The sequence below is a fragment of the Glossina fuscipes genome, unplaced genomic scaffold (assembly GCF_014805625.2).
Source record: "Glossina fuscipes isolate IAEA_lab_2018 unplaced genomic scaffold, Yale_Gfus_2 296, whole genome shotgun sequence".
Classification (NCBI taxonomy): domain Eukaryota; kingdom Metazoa; phylum Arthropoda; class Insecta; order Diptera; family Glossinidae; genus Glossina; species Glossina fuscipes.
This window is the reverse complement of record NW_023998639.1, coordinates 113,236-135,400: the sequence shown is the minus strand read 5'-3', so window position 1 is coordinate 135,400 and position 22,165 is coordinate 113,236. Positions and strand designations below refer to the sequence as shown.

The 22,165-nt window shown below is 34.5% G+C and overlaps 1 long non-coding RNA gene across 1 annotated transcript in view; it reads right to left on the bottom strand.

Annotated features, from left to right (window-relative positions):
• Positions 1-6,734: 6,734 nt before the first annotated feature.
• The window catches only part of LOC119642942, a 16,711-nt gene continuing 1,280 nt past the window's right edge, over positions 6,735-22,165 (bottom strand). The window contains exon 3 of the long non-coding RNA XR_005248173.1: positions 6,735-7,699. This is a non-coding gene — a long non-coding RNA (uncharacterized LOC119642942). The remainder of the gene's footprint in view (positions 7,700-22,165) is intronic.

Here is a 22,165-nt window from a genome sequence, read left to right as displayed (position 1 = left end):
AGTCATCTTCCGTGGTAAACAAATTGTTTATTGTCTCGATAACCTTATAAAAAATTAGTTTCCTAATAACTAGCTTGCATTTGTTTTCACAATGTCCTGCGTACATATCGCGTTGGTACCGGTATGTTTCAAAAATATTGTCAAAACATTTGTCAAAAAGATGGATAGCGTTTTTGACGAATTAAATGTTTTAAAATAAATAACAAAGTTGCTTTGAGGTTTTCTCGTCAACCGGGAATTGACTAGAAAGCGTAATAATTGAAGGAACAGGAGTATTTGAAAGGTCTCATTTTTTAAAATAAAATCAAAGTGAAAGCGTCTGAACGTTTTGTAATAACAATAGCGTCTATGATAAATCTCGTAGAGAATGTTTTATTGCACCTGAAAAGGTAATTTTTAGTTCCCCGGAAAATTAAACTAGAATAGAAAATAAAGTACGTCGACCAGTGCACAAAATAAAGCACGGTAAGATTATTGTCCATGGAAATTCTTCGTTCACAATTCGAGAGCGAAAGTTGAAGCTGCAAAGAAGACGATGACATAATTTTAGATTCGTCTATGGATTAACGGACGAAATAAAAGAGAACCCGAGTGAAAGAGGGCTTTTAGACGTGAATCCGTTGGATGCAGATTACCAAGAAAAAAGTCAGAACGTCGGTGACGACAGTTGTATAGAAGAAAACGACTTTAATATTTATCTATTTGTTCATTTACGTATACATGAAACCCAGCTCAAATAAATTAACAGCCGAATTCAATTTACTCTTAGAAGTAAATCTTACAATAATTAATATTAAAAAACTAATACAAAATAGATAAGGGGAACTAAAGAAACAAAATAAAATACAAAAAATAACAATTCATGTATAAATAAATAAGAAAGAAGAGAATAAAAAAGCATGTAAACAACTTCCGTAGAGGCAAACCTACAACCAGCAACATTGCAAACATTCAAAGGCCTGACGACCGATAACAGCAAACAATACGAGTTAGTTCTCGAATCATAGTGAGATGTTAAGATTCCAAGTTAATTTAAATAAGGCATAGAAAAATCGCGCGTATTAAGCATTGTTTTTTTTTATAGACTTTAAAGGGTCCGATATTGAGATTAAGTGATAGACTTCATTTAGGTTTCCGCCAACAACTCTGAACGCATTAAACAGTTCACAAATATATTTACATTGACTGAGCTTAACGGATGTAAAGTGCCTAGTAATTATGTTTATCTCAGCAATACGTTTACAAATGTATTTCACCGCTAATGTGGGCGAATTGATAGCACCATTATTAACATAGTGGTAAGGATAATAGAAGCAAACTATTTTTATAAGGAAGCAGAGTGCAACGTGCCCCAACTCAAATTCGTAAAGCAAACAGCGAGAACTGCCTTTGAAAGCATTCAATTGAATCTACATAACACCTGTAGGAAGGACAGCACAAAAGAGAGGCACACTCAAGCATTGGTCTAACTAAACACATTTTAGTCTTTTTTTAATGTAAGGATCCATAAGCTCGTTGGACTTCTTAATGCAATTTAGCGCGACCGTAGCTTTACTTAAAGAGAGATCAATGTGAAAATTACAACGTAATCTTTGATCGTATAGAACCCCTAAATCAATGAAATACTCAGTATTGAATGACTGCATTGAATTTGAAGATGATACGATTACGATTCCAAGGAAAAGGAAGAAAACTGTTTAACATCGTCGATTTCATTACAAATTGGGTGAATTTAAACCGAGAGGAGAACATTACATGGTGATAAAATTAAACACAGCCCCGAACGACCTTTTTCACTAAGTAGAGAAGGAACCCAGAGGTCTTGAAGATCAATAAGTATAATTAGCTCAAAAGATTTAAATAAAATACTCAACTTGGCAATGCCAAGTTTTCAACGTGATGTCTGTTTCCACATTTGTGAAGCGGAGTAAGGAAACTACTCTTCCAACACAAAGCGAAAACAATTGGTTTCAAGGACGGATTAAAAAATCTTTCAAATAAAATCACATAGCTCATGAGTGCATGATTTGAGTATACATGATGGAATGCCATTAGGCCCAGGCGCACAACTTTATTTTAAAGACCTCAAACCATGTAAACCATCGTTTTCGGAAATGTTAAGAATCGAAATCGACTTAGTTATAGGACACGGATAATTCACAGTTAAATCGGAGGTTTGATGAGAGAATTCGGAATCATTGAGAGAAACCTGCGAAAGTTATATGAACCTTTTACTTTTGGAGTTGACAAACTTACAAAAATATTTAGAATTAACACGCAATAACATTGGTAGTTGACGTAACTAAATCTATGCCTTTCAGCAGAGTTGGCGAAATAGAACCGCTTTTCATAAATTTTTTGAAAAGTTCGTTTTTCCTTTTTTTGTAATATTGAATACGAGAGCGAGATTGCTTGATCGGAACGGATGCAGAAATAGTTGGGTTTAATACATTTTAGAACGATGATAGTAGGGCTTGAATATTTCCAAAAGAAAATATTGAATATTGAATATTTCGAACAGAATGTGTGGGAGATGAGATTTAGTCAGTAAGATATTGGTTTTATTAAAATCATAATGTTTATTCGAGGAAGTTGGATTTGACACCTTGGAGTGGCTCAATGGGCCCTATGGTCTGTAATGGAAGGATATACAAATTGCTGGAGGATACGTATCCTCAGGTAAACTAAAAGGTGGACAGCGATTCAAAGCTATCTGTAGGAAATTGGTAAAGCAAAGATCGAGCAGCCTGCCTTCACATTTAGGCATGCGGATGTATTGAAATAGATGACAATCAAATAATTCATCGAAAAACACAATAGTTCCGTCAGATGTCGAAGTGGACACCATATAACCAGACTTATCCCTGTACTACAAAGTGTCTTGTGGCAAATTGAACGCTATGACCCTATCAGTAAGTTTAACCTTTTTAGTCACGTCGCAAATGAAGGCAGTATGTTTCTTATAGGTATAAATATCCGCATTTGGAGGAACATAGGAGCAAGTTACGCATAACTAAGTATTGCCGATTTTCGCCGGAATGGCAATACATTCAACCTCGGCAGGTAGAAAATTCAAATAAGTGGGACAGGCAATCGAGTAGACGTCATTCAGCGGATACACAGGAACAGCTAGCAGGAGAAGAAGGATTTAATGGTTTTGTTAATATTTATTGGAAGTACAGACTGAATATACAGAATGGCACAACTGGGGGTGATAACCGTGCTACTTCAGCATAGCTGACAAGAGGAGGATTTTCCGGCTTTTATCAAGTTTCCCTCCCAATGCTCTGAACTCTTTATCTCATTCAAAGAAATCCTTTTAGCCTCATAAAAAGCTTATAAAAGTCGATATTTCTCTCCGTGCAGCCCGGACAGGAGCAACGTAATCCTTTCGTTGAATCGAAGAATACGTCGTCAGCACATATTGTGTGGCAGTGTCGCTCCCAAAGGCAGTGTCACTCATGAAGCGATCCGATTCAGGCCCATTTTTAGCACGACGTTGTGTAAACAACATTTCATGTTGGCCAAAACAAAAGCAAGAACAACTAATCAAGTAATCAAGTAATTGTAATGGTAACTTAAAGTTGCACACTATTAAAACAATGTAACAGCGAGAATAGCAATAGGTTTAGTAAACAGTGGAAAAGAGGAAATTAAAAACAGAGATGTTTGAAAAAAAAACAACAAATTAAACATACAAAAATAAAATATTAGAGAATGATGGTAATAATTAAAATAATGAACAAACACCGTAAAGAATGAAAAATGGTCGTACCTACAGTCCCCCGAAATTTTTATGAAAGTGGAAATTGACCAAACTTTGATGGCATTCGCCAGCTGAGCTGATTTAAAGATAAACAAAAAATTAGCCCAAAACACAACAACAAAAAACGAATAGAAAATAAAATGATTTCACAATACAATCGTGATTCAAAATGTATAATAACTACATACTTTACTTCTTTTACTCTCTACAACACATTAGGGTTTATTAAAGCTCAATAATCAGCTAAAACAAATAAATTAGGACAAATCTGGAAAAATTTGTAAGCATTTATAGGGCACACGTAAACAACCCGCTCGCAGAGTTATCAAACTTATTAGAATTATCGGATACACAAAATATTGGTGTAATTTACTTTAAGAAAATTAACAAGAAAGTTAGAGTTATGTTTGGCACGCTCCACCCACTTTATAAAGTTATATACATAAGGATATACCTAATTTAGAATTAAGACACTTAGCTTTTCGTATCCATTCATTTGTTACCCGGATCACTGGTATTATTATGAAAAAATTAATCCACTACATCGCGGCGTTCGCCACATTTATTTTAGAATTAAGTCATTTTTAGGCAGATAATACGCCTTTATTTGAGGAATGTACAAAGTAGTTAATTTAATCATTGTATGGATATGGCCGGTTGTTTCTATTTTTGCACATAAATAGCACTTTTTCAAAGTAAATGTGAAAAATTCGCAGGCTTCTATCTTTTATAATTTGTTGGTAATGAGCAGAAAACCAGAAATTTTATGTTAAATTTACGCTTTGCTCCATGCTTGTCCTCTGACCAATGTAGCCCCTTCTGAATACCAACTCGCAGGCAAAAAGCTCGAATATTTCTAGGAAATTTGAATTCGATATCTCCATTTTTGCGAACAGTAGAATGTCGGCAACACATACCACACACACGGACTGACATGACTTAGTCATTTAAGCATTTCACGCTGGTCAAGAATATATGCACTTTATAGCATCTCTAAAGCTTTTGGGTCTTGCAAACATTAGGACGGAATGAGTATTCCCCCATCTTTCAGTGGAAGGTATAAAATGCATTCTTAATTTTATATGAATTTGTTCCCCAAAATTTACCGAATGCGTAACTCATTTTCCGATGATTTTAAAGAGAACATGTTGGTAGCAATATATAGCGTAGTATAAAACTGTAACATCAGAAAATTAATTGATACATTAACATCGACGGTAAAATCGAACACCCTAGTCATCATCATTTGGGAGCACCATTTAGAAACGGTCTATAACGAGCCAACTTGACAAAACAATCACTAGAGATGACTAACAACAACAACTGACGCAGTTGAATTGGAAGACCGCCTTATGCGACTGCATAACGAGCGTAACGACGCTCGGACTCTCTCGCTTTTGTTGCGTTCCAGGTCCTATCACCACAGATTTCCATTGATACTTGTTCTTTTCCTGGAATATTATATACACGGAAACCGCCGTTTATTTATTTACTCTGATTTTTAAGGTGAATTTCAAGTTTACTTCTATTGATAGAAACCTTGAGCTTCACATCAATATTTGCTATTAGGTACACGCTCACGGCTGTGGTCGGTAGATAAAAAAGCGTCAGTTTAAAACTCCGTAGCGACGCACAGATGATGCGCATACAAATCATATCAAATAAAAAATTTCAAGTCGACATAAAAAATAAAAACTTGGGTAAAATGTTCAAAAATCTGATTTGGTGGTTTGTTTTCCTTATAATATTAGCTATGAATTTACTTAAAAATTTAATTAATTTCTTTAGTATACAGGATTTTTTCTTCATACAATATGTAGCCGGAATTAAGTGAGCCGCTGAATATAGTGGCAAGAAAGAGGTACTGCGAAAAATATGTCCACATCTTGTAGACGATATGTGTGTGAATTAAAAAAATTTTTTTGTTTCCTAATATTTGCTTACAAAGTAATATTAATTTTGCAAATTTTAAATTTTCAATAACTATACCATTTTGAACAAACAATTATTCATATAATAAAAAAATCTTATTCGCTTCATTTTGATCTTTTTTTTAAATTTACGATACAGTCTTGACAGCATTTACTCCGATTTCCAAAAAATGAAGCGCTTGCAAATACTCTTTACTGACTTATTTTGTAGCACTCGTAAATGCTGTTTAGGAGTCTCAATAATATTACCTGTGCCGTAAAATTGTGATAAGGATCTTTGCACGGAAGGGTTGCATGGAGGGGTATTCTCTTAAAAACAAATACAGAAATCTGTTAATCTATAAACTTAAACTCTCTTTCATAGGTTTTGTATTAAAGCAGAGATAACGAAATACATAGATGTTCCAACATTTTGTTCCAACACTTTATTCAAAATTGCGATTAAGAGATTCTTGGATACTTTTTGTGCATCTGTTACGAATAACAGTAGTACCCCCCGTTAATTAGAAGCCATTGGTATGCTTGCTCTTTTATTCTCATTTTTTTTTATGGGCAAAGATTCTGCTAATAGTCTCTTGATATGGCGTCGTAATCTTTCGTTTGCAAAAAAGGAACATTCTATGTCTTTAGGTGAATACGGGCTATAGCATGCATATAAGTGTGTACGTACGAAAAAAGATCAAACAGCAGATATGTATGTAGCAAATAATGAGTTTCCTTTTCATTCATTATTTTGAAAAATTGAAGAATGCGGAATTGCTTTGAAAAATCTCAAATCAAAATATGTAAAGAAATCTTTTGTTATTATAATAGACTATCTTGTACTTTATTATAATTGTTTTTAACTAATTTGTTTATTGTATATACATAATTATTAATTTTGTTTGCTTACACCTGATATATGACATATTTTATACAATTTTCCATATCATGCTTCTTATGTCATTCTTCGCGGTATCTATTTTAAATATAATATTATTATTATAATGTTTTGTTTTCTAGAGTTAAACAATTAAACAAATGAATAAAATATTAAAAACTATTATTAGTCCTAATTTATGCAATTTAAACTATTTTTTATTTTTTCATTTAGCATACTCTTAGTCGACATGCTAACTCCAGGAAGCGGCGTTTATTTTTGTTGCAGTCGTTGTCCACGGTAAAATTTCTCAATAATCTTATCAAAAATCAGTTCCCTAATATTTAACTTATGTTTACTTTCATAATATTCTGCTGGGAACATTTCATGTTGTTACCGGTATATATCAAAAAATTCGGGTTTTTGTGTTGTATGAACAGACAGACGGTCTGTAAAATCTGGGAATATTAAATATTTATCGCAGCGCACTTTTTTAAAGATATTTGCATATATAGTATATCCTGCGAATTGCCTGTTCTTCCGCTTGCTTCTTTATAAACTCTCCCGTTGTGTCTGTTGCATCATTACAGTCAATTCACTGTTCGGCATCTCTGCGCGCGCGCTGTGGTCGTATTTTTTACTTTTGTGTGCAGAAATTTTGTTGGTAAAAGTGTTTAAATTTATTGAATTTTGTCTTGTTTTTACATGTTGTTACCTCCAAAGATCTACCTTGGTTTGCGCCGCTTACAGTTTTTCTCTTTGTTTGCTGTGTTTTTAATAGTGCGCAGTTTTGGCGCTAATTTAAGAGATAATTTTTGGATACGTAACAAACTTTTTGTTTTTTCTTTCTTCACAAACTCTATTTTCTCTGCTGCTTTCTGACATTAGGTGTTTATTTACATCACGTCGAATCAAAACAAATTCTGATTTTGAGCGATTCACTATTTGTTGGCTTTGCGAGCGTTACGCAGTCCCAAGATTACGTTGGCCATGTCCCAACTGCAGGAGGCGGAACATTGCCTTTTATATTTCATGGAGACAAACCTCATATGTCGATCTATGTTGCTCGCCACCATTCCTCTTCGTCCTCATCGTCAACGATAAATTTTGTGGATCTGTCATTGGCGAGTGTTCCGTCCTTGCCTACAAAGAACATTAGCGTTTCCCCTACCGCAAATGTTACAAAGAAGCCAGCAAGCCCTCCAAGTGTCAGCTATGCTGAGGTAGCAAGGTGGTGCCATCAAAGGATATTAATAAAATAATAATAAATATATTCCCCTCTATCCCACTGTTCACCATGTTGGACAAGTCGCACAATCTGCATAAGCAAGTGTAGTCACCCCCTCTAATATCTCCCCAACTCACAATTCCTATCGTTCCTAGTACGGATAACGTTTGTTTGACGGTAGTGCCCCCCAGAAAGGCAATATTCGCGTCAAGGCTGGTGCTTGACACCTCTGAGGATAATATAAAAAGTTATCTTGCTGCAAAAGTCCAAAAATTGGCTCCATGTCTGTCTCTTTTAAGATGTTAGTTCCCACCGAAAACATGGAAATTTAGTTAAATAAACGATTGTAGGATTAAGGAATTCGTTTCTCGACATCATCCTCGTAATACTAATTCAGTAGTTCTTTCACCCTCAAAGAACTAAATGTTTCTTCAGGCCCAGTAACTTTCATTACCCAAAATGTTAGGGTCCTAAACTCAAAAATTCCCTATAATTTCCTGAATTCAGTTAGAGTAAATTGCACTCGTAGTAGTGATTTAGTTGCTATATCTGTTGCATTACAGGCGCTATGGGCCATTGAACCACCCCATGGTGCCAAGTCCAATTTCCTCTAATAAACTTTATTATTTTAATAAAGCCAATATCTTACTGCCTAAATCTCATCTTTCACATATTATATTCGATTTTTCTGCTGGGGATATTGAACTCCTACTATCATCGTTCTATAATGTATTAAACCTAATCTCTGCATCCGATCAAGCAATCAAGCAATCGCGCTCTCGGAATGTGTGCCAGCGACGATTTAACAAGTATTCAATATTACAAAAAACCCAAAAACCAACTTTTCAAAAAATTTATGAAAAGCGGTTCTGCTTATGACTATTTCGCCAACTCTGCTGAAAGGCATACATTTAGTTACGTCAACCACCAATGTTAATGCCTGTTAATTCTAAATATTTTTGTAAGTCCGTCAAATCCAAAAGAAAAATGTCCATATAACTTTCACAGGTTTCTCTCAATGACTCCGACTTCTCTGATGATATTGAAACCTCAAACCTTTTGGTTCCGACGAAGTTTTTCAACTACTGATTCCGATTTGACTCCTTTTTTTATTTATTTTTATAGACTTTGTATTAGTTTTTAAAGGTAACAGATTTACGTCTAAGAATCAACTGAATTCGGGATTCATTTTAGCTGAATCCAAGTTATAACCTTGGAAAATTTTTTAATTGTTGTTATATACCAATGAGTAAGTGTAAGGGTATAGTAATATACCAATTTATTTGGTGCTGCCTTGATTTTGAAGTTATATAAAAGCGCGGATGCGTGGCAAGTTTTATGCACCACATTACTTGGGGCATAGAATATATTTAGTTTGTGCGGACGAACCTTTCATTATAGAAATGATTCAGAAAATTATTCTGAATCGATCTAAGCTTGTCTGTCCGGTTTTTCATCTGATGTCTGTTCATATATACTTGTATTCAACGTACTGGTCGCAATTTTTCCGATATTTTGATGAAATTTGGTACACTGGCTTGTTTTGAACGCTATTAAAAATAATTCGGATCGGTCCATATTGATTCGTAATAGTAAATTGACATAGAATCTGGATCATGTAGATCTACCTTTTAGATATCACTGAATATAAGAAGTCTCAGGCAATTCGGCCCTTAATATGCCGATAATTTTTAATGTTTTATGATAAAAAGTTGTTCGTAATCGTAAAAACGAAATGGACTAATTTTGAACAATAGGAGTCTACTCCCTGGGCGCCACTTGGTTCGAAAATTGGTCCATAGTAACGATTTAGCAAAAGTTAAGAGTAGGGAATTTGGATTACAGAGGCCTAATTTTGTACACCTTAACATATATGGATATTATCATGGAAAACAAGTCCTTGTATGGGGAGAAAGTATAATTTCTAGTTTTTTATGACAGAAACTGAAACATTTACAAAATTTTTGAAAGTAAGTTAAGTTTGCTAAATTTCGCTCCTTGTGATATTCTGAGCGTCCTTCAATCTGCTTTCATGAAAGGTATTTGTAGTGTATGATTACCAAAACGAATGAATAGTTTTACTAGGTGAAGCGTAGCAAGGTAACCAGAGCGCGGCCTTGCCCGGCTATAATGTTGTTACTTGTGGGTTATATGTCATTATGCGTTAAAATTTATCGGCGCTCTTGCGCAATATGAGCAGGAGAAAAGGTCGAAACTGGCATGTACAAACACCGGAAAGAAATTTCATACAAAATGGAATTTAAAAAACTGGTTTTATTGGGGTTAAAAGTAAAAACAAAACAAAAATTGTGTCAATACATTGCTTTTGAATTGATATTAAATTCTTTGAGGAGAGAGACTATTTAAAAGCGTCAGTGTAAGCTCTACAGAATAGAGTATCATTTAACACAACGAGTTTTAATAAAAAATTGTGTCACTTTACGCAGACTCGAACATGTTCTGCCGAGAGGCCTTTAGAGAAAACGCATGCCATGGGAACTGAGAAGCCGATAAAAAGAATATTATAGTTGTATTGATTGTATACTTTCACTTTCTCTTCATTGAGAGGAACTGTTACAACTGTGTGCAAGAGCGACAAGCGATTTTTTATATGAACACACACGTAGCCATTAAATTATATTGATTCACAAGTATTTGTATATAGCCATAGAAACTAAAAAACCTACAAATTAAAAAAAAACCAAAGTATGTTTGAAATCTGACAGTGGTTTTAATGGCACAATAAAGCAAAAATTTAGTGCTCTACAATAAAGAATGAGCGCTCACATTTATTTGAGATGGGTGAGTGTCAATGTTATTACACGCTTTAAGCCATCTAATTGGGAAAATGCGTTTGGTGTGCTTCTTTTACCTGATAAGTCACTAACGCTGGTAAACGCAGAAATGAGAATATCTAATAAAATATCTGATAAAACTTAAATGATCATATGATTCATATTATCGCACATTTATATATAATTGCATTTCGATTTGTGCAAGGAATGTGTGCACAATTCAAAGGCAAGCATATATAATGTACGTATGTATATGTAATAAATTATACTCGCATGTAGTTCACAATTACACAATAAAGTGTAAGACATAATAAATTGATATTTTCAATACAAGTTTTAAAATCAATATGAGATGGGTTGAACATATTTGTTGAATAAAATTGTATAAAAACAATTGACAATATTCACCCGGTTGATAGTTATACATCAAATATTACACATTATTTTCATGCATCCGCCTGGGTGGCCGAGTAGGCAAGAGTCTCGACTAGCAACTCAGTCGTCGTGGGTTCGAATCTCAAGTGCGGTAGAGTTTTTAATAAAGGCCGATAGCCTTAGATGCTAGTGCTTTTAAGAGTTTAGTCTTAGAATTTATTTCTCTGGCGAAATTAATAATAATAATAATAATAATAATAATATTTTCATGCAAAGGCAAACGTTCCACGAAAGTGGAGGATGGTCAACCATCACATGGCCTGATCCAAACTTAGCCAATTTAATTTAGTTTCAGAAAATTTTATTACATCTGTTTCCGTAATAAAAAAAACGCAAAATAGACTCTTTCTCCATATAAGGGATTGATCTTTATGGTAACTCCTAATAATAGGCCTAACAAATAGGTCTGAGTCACTCAAATTCCCCACTGTTAATTTTTTTTGTCAATTTGCTACTATGGACCAATTTCCATCATGAAATGTTAAAAATTAAACTGAAGTGCTTGCTATTCGAGCAAAATCTTAGGTGGAGTGGAGTCCAAGAAATAGAATCATATGCTTCAAATTTCATCATAGAACATGAATAATTAGATAGCTGTGGCGTGTATGGGGTTACATTTTCTGAGAATTCTTACATGCGGTGGTATCCAATAAATGGACCCATGTTGTCCAAATCGATGTTGATTTTTATGTCAATTCATTTTTATGAACTAATTTTCATCAGGAAATATTAAAAACTTTACCTTTCTATTATTTAAGATTCAGTTTTCGTAGGAACGGCTAAATGGGAGGATATTCAAAAAATTGGCGCAGCCGGATCAAAGTTTTCATACCAATTTAGAATGTCTTTATATTTTTACATCACTAGTTTCGTCGAAAAATTTCTAAAATAGCAAGTGGTCGAAAAAATCGACCAATCCGAACTATTTTTAATAGAGTTCGTTCTTGGATCAAAACTAGCCAGTGTGCCAAATTTCACCAAAATATCTCAAAAACTGCGGCCTATAGGTTAAACACTAAAACACATGAACATCCATTACATGGACTTCACAGACAAGGTTAGGTGAGTTTATCTTACCCCTTCCGAGTTGTACGTGCGTCGCGACAAACTTAATATACCCCATACCACAAGAGGTATAAAGCATACGAACAGAGACCGGTTTGTTGTTTTCGATATCGAGTAGACTCAATTGTATTTTGAAAATTTTACTCGATAGCAATCTTATGATCGAAAGACTTTTAGTTTAACAGCAAAAACAATACGTACTTTATCGGCTGTAAACTCCTTATTCGTTACAACGAATCAATAATGGACACCTATCGAGCTTACACGAACCGTACACCGGCCGGAGGCAAAGAAGCTTCTTAGTCTGATATGGGTAGACAAAAAAGATTTTTATCGAACGGGTATGTATAGCGAACGATTTGTAAAATATTATATACACATATATGTCTCTGGAGGTAATCGTTTCCATTTTCGTCTAATTTTATATTATGTTTACTCTTCACATTTCCATATTTAGAGCTAAGTTAAATAAATATAAACCAGAACTTACAAAAGTTTAGTTCCAATATATGACATGTATCCAGGTAGGCTGTCAAATAGTTCTACATACAAGAACCTAAAAATAATGCAATGCTTTGTACTTAATTATTAATTATTTAAAGTAATCATTTTTATAGAAATCAAGGCAGAGAGTCAGTAGCTGTTATAACCACTATTGGTTTTAAGGACAGCTTCGATCCTTTTTTTTCCAATTCTTTTTTATTGCGAACTCTTTGAAAGTTAGCGCCATAACTCCCCCAAAAGGTTCCCAATAGAATTGGGGCTGACTTGGCTTTCCAATGACACTCAACTTATGATTCCAGAGACACGTTTTCACCAAATTGGATGAATGTTTTGGATCACTATTCTGGCGAAATTTCCATATCAGCGATATATCTTCTGTGGCATGCCGTATCATTACAGTTTCGAACAAGTTTCCGTATGTAAATCTATTCATAATGCTTTCTATGCGTTGTATCGAGCCGACAACCTCTTGCTATATACCCCACTATTTATACGAAAAAAATTGCAATTTTAGTAATCTTACAACAAAAAATCGGTGTGTAATCATACCAAACTGCTCAACAAAATTTGGATTGTATGAGCTAATTTGTTGACTTTGAGGCATTCTAAACTGCTCAACAAAATTTGGATTGTGTGAGCTAATTTTTTTTATTCCCATCCCATAAAAGCGCTCTTACGGGAAATAAAGAATATGGTATTAAACGTATATCTAAAAGACGCAATTCAAAAAGTTTAATGCAAGTTAGCTAAGCCGTTAGCAGAATTCAGACAAAAAAAGTATTTTTATTTTTTCATAATACTTATTTGGTCTCACTGACGTTGGGAAAAAAAGAATGCTTTCTACCCATTCGAAAGGATCGAGGATTGATGCAATATTAGCCTCGTTTTTTCGCAATACCTGGTTTGCTCTCCACTCTCGTATTTGACATAGTAAAAAATTTTTGAATATCATATTTTAACATATTAACGTAAACTTTTCTTGATAACATTTCTTAGAAATTTTTCGTAAGTGCACTTTAATTTAGATTCTCCTTAAGAGATTTTTGCTAATGGTTAACCGAGCGCTGTAAAAACTTTCGGACTATGCTTTTGGTATTTGTATTTAAGTTTAGCTTCAAACCCTTCGAATATAGGAGTCGGATAGGTAAGAATGGCGATTGCCAAGTCAGTTTTCGCGGGGTCAAATGTCGAGCCAGGTGAGTGCTCAGTCGTTGAAGAGGCCAAAACGACTGAACAACTGTACTAGGTGAAATGGTAATGTCTGATGTTTGGCCTTGGCCGATTAAAATATTCTTACTTTTGCTAATTTCCATTGCACACAAACTCTACACTTGCACTTACACCCTTCAGAAATAATTCAAAAATGCTAAGACCATTATTTACCTAATATTTTGAGCTCAAATTTGCTCGCCCATTTAATAAAAGAGAATATAGTGAAATTAAATAACAATGTACTGTTTTTAATGTGAGCTCTTGTATATAGAATGACAAGAACAAATGAAAATCTTGATAATTGGAGTAAGAATAATTGCTGTCATTCTTTAATTTTCCGGTTTTAATTGCTCCCTTTTTTGTTGCTGCTACCTTTGCTTTGTGTGAATTTTAAGTTGTACGTGAATATGTTTACTAGCCCCTTTACCAGACCCATTAGCCATTTACCAGACTCAAAGCAACAATAGTTTTTGCTTAATTAAGGTAACATACCGGAAGTGTAGTAAATTTACTACAAATCATCCCAGCAAATTTTTGTAATTATACATATTTATCGTTTGCATGTTAATACGTGTGAGTTACAACTCTATTAAAACTCTAAAACAGAAAAAACAATTAATAAGTATTATTTGTACTGAAATTTGAAAATTTTTCTAATGTTTCAGTTGATAATCCCCTTTGCACAAGTCGCTGCTGGCCTTGATTTTACTTTTCATTAGTTTTCAATGCACTGGAGTTATCCCATTTACATCATAGCCACAGGGACCCAACAATTTTTGTTGGTGGGAAGATGTATACCAAATTAAAATAGAATCCTTGTCAAATTAAACGTAGAACTAAAGGAAAGAACTTCAAACGCGCTTACTTACAAACAAGGACGGTGTTAATTTTATTCTTGAGGAAACAGTCAATTCACTAGAAACCGTTCTGAAAATATCAACTATTTTTCTCAAAGACTTGCATTTGTATGTAGTTGAGACGCTTTTCCATAACATAATTTTCCATCACTTTGACTACTGCAGTCGTTAAGAACCTTTTCAAAGTGTCCAAAAAGATTCAGTTTGGAATTGATATTTCTATCAAGAAATTGGATCCCGTCTTTCGTAAAGACGTGAAGGTCGTTCATTGTAAATTAATCACTTTTTTAGATCCTTTGCAAACATAACTGGACACTCCTGACACTCCTGAACAGGCGCTTAACTTTTCGGCAGGTCATTATTATGCAATTATCTGTATTTATGTTGATTACGACCTTTAATGTAGATCTAGAAGCGTCTTTAATTGCGGTTGAACGAAAATTGTCATTAAATAAACTCAACCCTTTAGCATTGTTAACAGCGAAATAGCATAATAAGCTTTGGAATTAGAAAGATTCATCCGTGAAGCCCTAATTTCGTTGAATAATTTTAGTATTTGAATCTTCCAGCAGGGATTCGTAGAAAGCTTACGTGATGTAAAGTGTTTTTGTTGAGGATTATTGTCACTCTTAAAAATGATAGGAATATGTTGAAAATTCTCTTATAAGATATTTCCAAGTTTCATTTGAAACGTCAAGGTATTTAAATAAGTGAAGATTAAATATAGAACACTAGTAGAGGATGACTGTTGCATTTAGCCTTTTCAGTTGTTCATTGTTATAGAATCAGCATTCAGCAAAGTTTCGCATTGAGATCTCCCGCTAAAATGACATTTTGTCCACCACATTAATCGTTTACGTTACAAATTTTTGGTATCAGTGCACTACTATTATGGTTTGGTTGAAACCTGTCACTAAACAATGGTAACGTTATTGGATGATCCGACGCAGTTGCGTTTGAACAGAAGTTTCTTCTTGACCAAAGTTTTAAAATGACCGTAGACTTCAAAAGATTTTGTCGTATAATCGGCAATTCCTATATTAGTTTGGGGAAAAAGAAATGCATTATTTTTATATGAACTTCAGGACTTTATTTAACATGCTTCGGATTGTCCGATTTGGGTCAAATATGAATGTTTTGTTGTATGATTTGTTGCCCTTTTTAAAGGTAACTTCAAAATGCCTCTCCCATAGAAGTCCTGGTCTCTATTTGCAAAAAACTCTAGTAGTCGATTTTCACAATCCTCCCTAGATTCCAATTTTTTATCATTAAAGAAATTTTGCAATGCAAGAAAAAGATGATAATCGCTTGGTGCCAAAACCGGACTGTATGGCGGATGCATTAAAACTTCCCAACCAAGCTCCCGAAGTTTCTGGCGAGTCACTGTAGATGTGTGTGGCCTAGCGTTGTCCTGGTGGAACACGACACCTCTCCTGTTGGCCAATTCTGGCCGTTTCTGGTCAATCGCTATCTTCAAACGGTCCAGTTGTTGACAGTAGAGATCAGAATTTAGCGTTTGGCCATATGGAAGCAACTCATAATAAATAATCCCCTTCCAGTCCCACCAAATGCATAGCAAAACCTTCCTGGCCGTTTGAGGTGCTTCACCGCTCTTTGACCACGATCGTTTTCGCACAGGGTTATCGTATGTGATCCATTTCTCATCTCCAGTCACCATCCGTTTAAGAAATGGGTCTATCTCATTCCGTTTGGCCAAGGCTTCGTAGATGGAAATTCGATCCATCATGTTTTTTTCTGTTAATTGGTATGGCACCCATACATCGAGCATCTTTTTGAATCCAGCTTTGTGTAAATGGTTTAAAAGTGTTTTGTGGTCGATTTTTAGCTCCTGGGCGATGTTACGACTGCTAACATGCCGGTCAACTTCGATCATTTCTCCGATTTTATCGACATTTTCGACGACCGGCCTACCTGTGCGAGGTGCATCTTTAACATCAAAAATTCCTGAACGGAATCTACGAAACCAAAATTGGACATAATTGGCTGTTACAGTATCGGGACCATAAACACCATTCACAATTTTAGCCGCCTGGCTTGCATTTTCGCCTTTGTCAAAGAAAAACTGTAAAATGTACCGAATTTTCTCTTTGTTCACTTCCATTTTTAACACGCTGTAACTCACAACTGAATGCACCAAACAAAAAACAGCAAACGAATTTTTTTTATTGCGAAATGTCACCTTTCCAACGAGCATAAATATGAAATTGTTTGATCGATACTTTACGAGAAATCTATCAGTGCAGCCATCTACCGAAAAAATAATGGATTTCTTTTTCCCCAAACTAATATATTATCACCAGATGAGATGAAATAACTCAGAATAAAAAAATCGATTTCCTGCGAATTCAAGAAAACGCCAAAGAGAATATCAATTGTTTTCTAAAAGACATTTCTTTCAAAGGCAATGTATTAAAAGTTTATTAGAAACTTTTAATTATTTTCTTCAAAATCACATTTATTGTCGGTATCATTTTTCAACAAAAGCTTTTATTTTCGATTTAAACTATTTTCCGCTTTGTATAGTGTATGTATTAGTGTAAGTTCTGCATTGTTAATCAACGTAGATTCTCAAGTTTATCTTCTCACTGGAAGCAAATTCAAAGCTTTTGTTTCTATTTTAAAAAAGCAAACGAAGTTATACTGTAAAGGAAATTGTGGTCTATCTGTGATTTTCCCATTTCTTTTTGTCATTTCACTGTATTAAAGTTTCAATGGTCGATAGAGCAAAAAGATAAGCCCGCCCCTTGATATTTGTTTTGCATAGCCACTAAATGTGGTCTTTTACAAAAAAGAAGGGATAGAAAAATCAAAAGAATGTAAAAAATCGAGAGATGGCCATGTGACATTTTGCGAAAACAATAAAAAGAGGAAGAGTCAGACTGCACCATAAAATGTAACAGTTAATGTTTTTCATCGATGCAACGTTTTCATGAGGCTACCGGAATTATTAACCTTATAAAAACAAAGTCAATAAACATTGGTTTTGCAAATACAAGGGTAATAAACATATTTTTAAGTTGTTGTCTACAAATATAATGAGCATTCTAAACAAGCGTTTTCTTTTCGCGCACTTCGAACCGCCGAAACTACCATTTGTACACACGTAATCGATTTGTGGAGTGGTCTAACCAAAAGTATGATTCATACGTATATCAACATTTTGGGACCGCAATTTCAATACATTTGCTAACTTTGATTCATCGATTATGATAGGAGCATTTCCTGATGCCATCGTAACTTCGCTACTACTATCAGCGGCGGTGTTATAAAAACACATGGTAAATTGCTGTATGTGGGTAGTGTATTGGCGTATTGGCAATTGTTTGTTCTATTCGGCACTCAAGCGAGCGCCGGAACGCTTGCGGAAATATTCGCTCTTAAGTGCAAGGATCATTTATTGATGATTAGGTATTTAAGAAAACGAGATGGAGTCTACTATATTTTGCCTTCCTTGTGGTACTTTGAGATGTATTTTTTATTATTATAATTAATTTAATCAAAAAATAGTAAATTTTATGACCAAAATCTTGAAGCACTAGTTACAGTTACAACTGTAAGGCTTCCTGTTTTTTTAAATATTGCGAAGTTAGGAAAGGCATAAGTGATGAACGGATATACAGGAGACGACCAATAAAGGAACAGGAGGCGTGAAGAGGACGGATACTTGCCTTTTTAATACCCACCACTGAAGGATAGGTGGTTTACTCATTGTGTCATAAAGTTTGCAGCAACTAAAAGGTGGCTTCAGAGACCCTTTAAACTTTATATATTCTTGCCCAGCACAATATTAGGAATTGATTAAGGCATGTCTGGCCGAATAAGTGTCTGGTCGCACAGATATCGACTTCAAATTTGGTAGAGACATTGAAAGTTTGTGCCCTCAGGCTACTAGTTACGAAAAACTCTACTGTTTATGTACAAAGATGGAAACAATCCGCTATGCCCACATGAAGTTACATGTCACAAATTTTTCTTTTTTACTGTTTTGGGGATTTACATTTAAGGTAGAGAAGGCAAAATATTTAAAACTATTTTGTACATTTCTCAAACAAAGATATATTATATGCCTAAAGAAGCGTTAACTCTAAAATAAATATGGTGGACACCACGATCCTCCGGATTAATTTTGTCTTACTAATCCATACCAGCAATATGGAATTCATATAAAAGATTGGGATAGCAAAATGCGAAAAGCTAACTGTTTTAATTCTGAACTAACTAAGGTGGACGTCACGACGTGGTGGATAATTTTGTTCTTAATGATACCTTTCAATGGAGTAAAAGGTAAAAGATAAATTTTATCGCATTCACTTTGTTATGACACCAAATAAAAACATGGGACATGAAAGATTTCAATACCAGTAATATTCGGTCCCAGCCGAATATAACTTGCTTACTTGTTTGACTTTATTTAGTTAAATACGTCACGCAATGGCATCGAACAACTGATACGCAAGGACGTCAAACAAATTGGATTTGTATGTTTTCAGCTTCGGTGCCGTATTTACAATTATTTAGTTTACTGCACAACGAATTCTTAAAATTGGCGACGAATCAACGAAGTGGCAAAACCACGCTAGATTGTGCAGACTCCTGCTAAGAACTTATTCTAATGCACATGGGGGTTTTGTCTTTGTAGTTGGATTTTTTAAAATTCAAACTATAACCCTTGGAGCTCAATAATTTTTTATCATTTGCGCAATCTTCAGCCAAGTCAAAGAGAAAGAAAGAATTTCTATGAAGGATACTTATGCAATACCCCCAATATATCCTTTATCTGTAGTACGATGCATATCAGTAACTAGTAAATAGTCTATAATCTATTGTCACCTCGTTGTGTATTGTAGCGCTTCCGCTATTTAGAGATTGGCAAATCAGGTCTCATAATGGGTGAGTAAGAAAGCTTAGCGCGGGTTATTTGAGTAAGCCTTAATGAACTTGATTAAAATCAATGGGAACCATATACTTCTACAGAAAGAACACCGCGCTATGGAAAGTTCATGAAAATTAATCACCAGAAGAAAGCTTAATCAAATTTGAGCGTTTGGGAGAACACTTAATATGGAAGGTAAAAGAGATAAGAAGCTAGCTGACTAGAGAAAGAGAACAGCCATCCTAACTTCCAACGTTCAGCTTTGTACATGTAATCTAGTTTTGTTTTTAATTTAATGTTGGCATAGTTGTGTACATTATATTAAGGATATTTATTTCTACTTTTATGCGGCAGATAATTTTAGGCAGGGAACTGTGTAAAACACGATTCAAAGGAAACCTAGGCAACCTAATAGGATATATTGTTATAATTTCATTTCTGTGGTATTAAAGAAACTTCTTTGATATGTATACCCTTTTAAACAATTATGATTAGGTTCGACTGTATAGCGCTGTATTCATAACACATAACAAACGCAACCAGAGCCATCAAAAAAATTGTTACAAATCGAGTGCAATATGTCCTATTTTTTTAATGTGGTCGTGTTATCTCCACAGAGAGGTTTCGTTAAAATTTTATAATTGAATCATCCATAATATTATAAAAAGTCGAAATATTCTTTTAGGAATGTTTTAAAAAATAATTTCAATTAATTGGCGCTTTCAGACGCACCTTACGAAATTTGAAACCAAAACAGCACCCTTATGTGGCTCAAAGTCCTAACAGTGCGAGCCCTCTTTTTGCCCCCAATTGTCAAAATCTGTGCTCTATGTACAACACAAGTTTACTATCGGCAATACACACCGATAATTCATCAGCGATTGCAATGCGTATATTTAGCTTCGTTTGTACACGACATATAGGGCATATAGGATGCCTATAGCGCAATTCTGCTAAAAGTTCGACCTACCACGAGCCTAAGAAGCCCTTCTCGAATATTATAAAATCAATAAAAACAAAGAATAACGGTCGTTGTCAAAGATACACTGCGGAGAAAACACATTTATCGCAGATAAAGGATTCTATAAGTCACTTCAGGCTGACCTCGAGAAGGAAGTATAGAAATAATATCAACAATGTCTTTAGACCGAACTTGTACATTTTTATATAAAAGGAGACGTAATTTATTAATAAATAGAAATTAAATATTCATTGTGGATTTAAGAGGACGGAAGATGCCAAAGATTAATTTAAACAACTTGTAGCTTACAAATTTAATTGTTTGAAATTTCTAGCGCAAGTTTTATTTTTTATCAAACTATTGGTATTTTATATACTTTTATAAGAAATTTGAAATAAATAAAATAAAGTATCCCTTCAACAAAGGACTTTATCTTAAATAAACGATTTCTCCAGTGATAGCCCGGCGTCAAACTCCGTTTTTCAATTTCTCAGTTCGTGTATGTACTTACTCTTTGAAAATGAATATCCCGCCTTATGCGTTATCATTAAAGTTGCAAATCAATTTATTATTATTAATAATTTCGCCAGAGACATAAATTCTAAGAGTAATCTCTTAAAAGCACGAGCATCTAAGGCTATCGGCTTTTATAACTCTACCGCACTTGAGATTCGAACCCACGACCATTGACTTGCTAGTCGAGATTTCTCGCCTTCGGCTACTTAGGCGCATGCACATCAACTTAAAACGACAAGTTGTGTACCATTCCTACCAGTCGCAATTCGAAAGTACAATTGTTTTTCACTGATACAATTGCTAGTATTCTAATTACACACTGAAATTGAACAAGCGAGCAAAAATGAACAAACCCAAAATTACGATCGTGAAGACGTCAATTTTTGTAAATTGATGTTATCTGAGGTCATTCCTGATTTTTAAGCCTCTCAAAGCCTAGAGGAAAGCATCGAAAGCTTGTTACTTTTCGCCTAGTGGCGGATGGCTATTTCGTCTAGTTGTTCTTTTTAATTTACCTTACAATGACCCGCAATAAGTTAACACACTCGATGGGGTGTATCTAACATGAAACCTTGACTTTACTGAAACACTTGACTCTTCTTCCTGTGTCATAGGAAAAGAGTTTTCTATTACGGTTTCAATGTCCGACCGAATACTGCTTTGGATTGAATTGGATTGACCAAGTTAGAACTATTTCGCACTTATATTAGGTATATGGAAGTTTCATTTGTTATTCTTAAAATTTCAGTAGCGAAGGAGTATATACATGCTTGCACTTGCTAGCCTTCGTTTATTTCATAAACATGTTTATCTTTTGTAACTAGCGCATAATCAATTATTTTGCGCATGTGCGAGACGACGAACAACTGAAAAACTGCTTGAATTTACATGGAAGCCTCAAACGAAGAAACAAATCGAAGAACAAATGAAAAAATTTACTAGAATGATTATTCTTATATAATTTTGAATTCGATTTTCTTCTTTATTACAAACACAACCAAGTGTTACAAATACAAGAAATGATTTTTATTTGGCAACACTGTGCGCTGGTGTAACAATTGTTACGCATGCTTTTCTTCCATTGTATTTACTTACGTGCGAAATTTGAAAACATAACAACAAGAGCAATAAAAATATATTCG